Raw genomic sequence first — 5,655 nt, 5'->3', positions numbered from 1 at the left:
ATCCTGGCTCCATCGTGCAGGAAGATCCCTGGTATAATCTCTCCATAAAATGGGAGATTTCATTCACTCCCCCACTTATACCTGACCTGCTGTGTTCAACCTCTATATCTTTGCATGTGTTCTTCCCCTTTGCCTGAAATGCCTTTAATCATTCCCCAAACCACCCCCCCACACTCTGAAATTCCTACAACCACCACTCTTGCCACGGCCAATTTGCCTGGTTGACTCAGACTTATCTTTCAAAATACAGCTCAAGAGAAGCCTCACCAGCCGGGAGGCTGCACAGCAGGCATGCAGAACAGTTGTCGGGACCCTGGGCATTAGAGTCGAACCTCAGTACTAGCACACAGGAGCTGTGTGACTTTGGGGAAGTCACCTCCCAACTCTGAGCCTCAGTTTGCACATCTGTAAAAAGGGAATGATAACACCTTCTTCATGGAGTTGTTATGAGAAGTAAATTGGTTAATGAATGTAAAGAGCTTGGCACAAAACTTGGCACGTGGAAAGCTCTCCGTGAGTGGCAGCTCGAGTTGTGTGTGAAGCATTCCGTGGACCCCAGCCTGGGTTAGTGCCCCTCCTCTATAACCCTACAGCACCCTGTGCTTATCCCACTAGTTGCCATTTATCTCACTGTTTTGGTATCTGCTCATTACTTGTGGCCCTCCTAGACGGGAAGCAACTCATGGCAGAATCTCTCCGACTTGATATTCCCAGGACCCAAGAGCGGGTCTGTTTGTTGCATGAGTGAATGAATGGGTGGAATGAATGAATGCATGCATAAATAAAGTGCATTAACAGACCTTTAGGCTACACTGACAACGACGCTTATTCTAAGCCCCACGAGGGCTGGAGTTGGATCTGCCCAGAGCGGCTCAGGTCTGAACCATGCCTATGACATCGCACTGGGTCCATGAGGACACAGAGCAGTGGGGACAATGAGAACTAAAAGGTGGGCTCCAACACGTACTCTGTCACTGCTGAGCTCGCCCCTCTCACCTCCTCTCAAGGCCCACCAGCTGGTTGACCATCAATAAACATTTGCTTGGAATTCATAGATTTATTTATTCATTCAACAAATATTAATTGAGCCAGACACTGTTCCAGGCCATAGGGTACAGCAGCGGATAAGATGGGCACATTCGCAGGAGAGACAAAAGGACGTACGATTCCTTAGAGGTGACACAAACCAACATCACCTATGGCTGTGGAAGCCGGAAGGGAAGGAGCAAGAGCAACGGACAGGGGGTCAGGAAGCCCACGTTTGTATTTTCACTACAGGCACAGCCATCTCAGCCAAGTCTTTCAGCTTCTCTCCGCCCCTGTGACATGGTACTTACACATGGTGGCTGTGTCTGCCCTACTCACCACAAAGTCAGATAGTCATACTGGGAATGATGGAAAATGCCGTGGAGTCATGGAAAGATGACAACTTGTCATCAAAACGATCTGACTCTGTGACCTTAAGCACATCGTCCACCTCTCCAAGCCTCCACTTCTTTGTCTGTAAAATGGGGATCAATACTCACTGGGCCTACCTCGCAGAGTCCTTGTGGGTCTTACCCTAGACCACAGCCGGAAGCAGGGTGTTATAACCGCAAGGAGCCCTGACACTGGAGCTCCCTGCTGTGGGCCTGTGCTGCAGCCCCCTATCTCAGGCTCAGGGGCTGGGTTTCCCTCAGGTGGATCAGTTAGCCTCTCTGACCCTCAGGGTCCTCATCTGTAAAATGGGAACAGTAATCCCTGCCTGGCCCAGCTCACAGTGTTGTGAGAATCTAATGAAATTGTGGGTGTGGGAAATCTTAGCAAAAGTTGACCTGCTACGTAAATGACAAAGTGGTCTGCAAATTTGAGGAATGGTTATTCTTTGCGTCATGAGGGATTATGCCCATTAGAGTAGAATTGGACTTGATCCCACGTCTGTGACTCCCCATCTAGAAAGAAAGAAAAGAACCATTGAGATGGTCTCCATGTATCCCAAACTCACAGAAACTCTCACTTTATTTATTTATTTATTTATTTTTTTGCAGAGGAAGATTCGCCCTAAGGTAACATCTGTTGCCAATCTTCCTCCTTTTTCTTCTTTTTCCCCTGCCACAAAGCCCTGGTACCTAACTGTACATAATTGTAAGTTCTTGCCGCTCTTCCATATGAGCTGCCACCACAACACGGCTACTAATAGACCAGCGGTGTGGTTCCACACCCAGGAAATCAACCCAGGCCAGCAAAGCAGAGCACAACAAAATTTAACCAGTAGGCCATCAGAGCTGGCTTCTCACTTTACTCTTGAGGTAACTCCATGTGTTATGCAGGAGAAAAAGTTTTTTCCATTATTAGAGAGGAAAATAGGAGAATCGGATTCTAGGCTGCTACTGTTGTCCCTACTGTGTGACGTTGGGCAAGTTACATTCCCTCTCTGAGCCTCATTGTCCTCACTTGTCAAGTAAAGAGGTCAGATTCTATTTAAGTTAGGATGCCTTTGGAGGGAAGAAAAAAAAAGTGATAATCAATAATGCTGTTTTCTCACACAGCAAGAAGTCCAGGTGCCAAGGTCCCAGGGTGGGTACTAAGGGGTCTCAAAGATATCAGGGCCACAAGCCAGTTTCTATGTGTTTCTTTAGTGGTGTCAAGATGGATCCTGCAGCTGCAAACTTTACCCCCTCTCAAAAACGCCCAAAGGCAAGAGGAAGTGTTTATTCTCTTCTTAAGAAAAGAATAAGGAGAACTTTCCCAGATGTGCCCTTGGTGTGTCATGACGGGGGCGGGGCAGAAGGGTGGTCACGTGCCCCTTACCTAAAGAAGTCGGGAGAAAGGGAAAGGAATTACCATGACGAGCAACGGAATCAGCGTTGTGATGTCAAGAACCAACGTGGGAATGGCCACTGAGCAGGCACCCCTCAGGGCCTGATACAGACTCGGGATCTCTGAAGTCCCTTCACACCCCAAGGTCCAATGCTGAGACCCGCCCAAGGTCACGGACCTCCACAGGGGGAACTGAGAGCCCCTTCCCAGCCTCCAAGCCAGCCCCGTTGCTGCTGGATAGGACCAGCTGGGAGGTGAGGCTGGCGAGTGAACCAGGACCCCACAGCCGTGAACGGTTCTCTCGCCTGAGGACGCCCATTCGGCCAGGCCGCACCTCCGGCAGCTTTCTGGATTCTATTTCTAAAAACAGGCTAGTTCGGCAGGCCCCGCTGACCACTTACTTTCCTTCCTGCATCTTCCGATAAATAAACAGAAACTGGTAAGAGTGACTGGAACGAAACAGAAGTCTATTTTTTCCTCATGTAACAAGCCTAGGGCTCCAGGGTCCTCAGAAACTCAAGCTCCTTCCGTCTTTCTGCTGCTCCACCCTCAGCACATGTGCACCCTCAAGGTTATTTCCTGGTCCAAGATTGCATCTGCAACTCTGTTACGATCATTATGTCACATTCTACAAGGAATAGAGAAAAGTGAAAGAAAAAAGACCTTTATCTGCCATACCCTCCTGCTTTTCCTCCACATCCCACCCCAAAACTTCTTATGTCTCATTGGACAGAACTGGGTCACAGGGCCACAACTTGCTGCTAAGGAGGCTGGGAGATGTCCTTTTTAGACGGGGCATACGGCAACTCCCAGTCCATTTAAATGAATAAGCACGATGAAGAGAAGGGATCCTGGGCAGGCAGCTAGCAATCTCGGCTACAGCTCCAGGGCTGGTCAGCAGAGTAACACGAGTTCTGGATAAAGGGTCCGGGCGGTGGGTCACTGCCAAGTGTCGGAGGACAGGGGACATCGGGTGCGGTGGGGGTTGCTTTGTTCACTGGGTTTGGGCTGGCTTTCATCTGGCTCCCTATGAGATTTTGAACGCATCGCTTCATCCCTCTACATTTCCTCAGGTCTGACACGGACGGAGAGTCTACCAGGTCCACTGTGGTGAAATGAATCTGAGGATAGATTCGTTCTTCCACGTGTCCGTGCATTTATTCCACGAGAATCTACTGCACGGCTTCTATAAGCCAAGTGTTGTGCTATACATCGAGGATTCAGAGATTCACAAAAACCCTGCTTTGGGGAGTTTATAGTAGATTGATAAAAGCCCAGGAAAACATCCATTACAATAGATTGTGCTAAATCTTACGTTAAGGATAAGTACAAAGAAATGGGAGGTTGGAAGAAAGGCACCTAATGCAGGCAGCGGTCCTCAAAAGCATCATCAGGATGCTTAAAGTATGAACAGGAGCTGGTGGATAGAGGAGGAGGAGGAGGACAGGAAGGAGACCAGCATGTGAACAGGTATGAACCCGTGAAAAAGTCTGTCATGTTCCGGAAGCATTTTCCCACTGCACACTCGCCCTCAGGGGAGGCTCTGCTCTCAGAGCTTTGTCTGCTGGCTGGTATTGTTTATTCTACTTGTTTGAATTCAAATAAACCTGAAATTAGATCTCAGCTCCACCACCTCACAGTGTGAGCTCAGGCACGGAGCTTCGTCTTGAACTTGACCTTCGTATCACACGAACTTCAGTGTCTTTATCTACGAACACCCCCAGCCGTTGGTGGTATGGACGAAGGGAGATGTGAACGCGCCAAGCATGGTCCTGACACTCAGTCATCTTTCAGTCCGTGCTTCCTCCCTGCTCCCTTTCCCCATGGCTACGGGGTGAGCCTAATAGGTTTCGGGGAAACCAGAAAGAGGAGACAGCCACAGGCAACAGCTTAAGGAGGGCAAGAGTGGTTTCTGTGTTGTTTCCAAGTGCTTACTGGAACAGGAAAAACTCAGGTGAGAGAGAAACCACGACGCCTGCCAAGCAGTAGACTGCATTGCTCACCCCTGGTAAAAGAGATGCAAAGAGCTTTTAAAGCAAGGGAAAGGTCAACCTCTCCAACAGATCAAATGCCAAACCTGTGGCCCTGTGACCTTCCTCCTGCAATTCCCATGTGCTGGTTTCCTCCTCTGGAAAATGGGAGAGCGATCTCTGCCCTGCCAGGGCTGTCTGTGCTGTGTGCATAGGCTTGCAGGGGGGTTTTAGGTGCAAACTACATCAAGCCCCTGACGAGGGGCGTTACTTCTGTCTTGGTGCCTCTGCCAGGCTGGCCCCCTCATCTCCACGCTGTTGGCTCAGCGCTGCCTCTGGCCTGTCCTTCAGGCTCCCCTTCACCCAAAGCTCTCTCTTCTTCCTTTTACCTTCCAAATTCTCCCCATCCTTACCAACCGCATCTCCAGAAGCCCCTCCTGATGGCACTCGTCCACACTGATCTCACGCCCTCAAGAGGTCTTCAGACTGGACTGCACCATGAGACAGTTACTCTCTTTCTTCTGTCTTTTTCCATTCTGCCGCATCCTCACCTCACTCAGACAAGGACCGCCTGGTCTCCCACTTCCCCCATATCATCACTTTCAGAGGGCCCTCCCTCTGCTCCCACCTCTGCTCATTCCAAGTCTAGCATCACCTTCATGCTCTAGTGAAGCCACTTCGTCTCTGTGCTCTGCCACGACCATTTCAGTTCCCTAAATGTGCCATGCCCTGGCTTGCCTCCCCTGCCTTTGTCCTTCGGGCTTCAGGTTAGATGTCTCCTCTTTTGGAAGCCTTCCTTTGCTCCTCAGCTCCAACCTGACTCAAATTAGGTACCTCTACTATCAGTCCCTTTTGCACCTGTTTCCCCCATTACTCCTCATCTCAG

The 5,655-nt window shown here is 49.8% G+C and overlaps 1 long non-coding RNA gene across 2 annotated transcripts; it reads right to left on the bottom strand.

Moving 5' to 3' along the window:
- Nucleotides 1-1,040: 1,040 nt before the first annotated feature.
- Nucleotides 1,041-5,367, bottom strand: LOC138920200 (uncharacterized). Of its 2 annotated transcripts, none has more exons than XR_011430976.1 (3): nucleotides 5,183-5,367; nucleotides 3,201-3,427; nucleotides 1,041-1,931 (listed from the first exon to the last, which is right to left on the bottom strand). It is a non-coding gene; the product is annotated as an uncharacterized lncRNA (long non-coding RNA). The 2 variants fall into 2 exon arrangements; XR_011430975.1 differs by lacking the exon at nucleotides 1,041-1,931 and adding an exon at nucleotides 2,024-2,790 and having other exon boundaries at nucleotides 5,183-5,321.
- Nucleotides 5,368-5,655: the final 288 nt, after the last annotated feature.

The sequence above is a fragment of the Equus caballus genome, chromosome 2, assembly GCF_041296265.1.
Source record: "Equus caballus isolate H_3958 breed thoroughbred chromosome 2, TB-T2T, whole genome shotgun sequence".
In the NCBI taxonomy this organism is placed as follows: Eukaryota; Metazoa; Chordata; class Mammalia; order Perissodactyla; family Equidae; genus Equus; species Equus caballus.
This window is presented reverse-complemented; position numbering and strand designations above follow the sequence as displayed.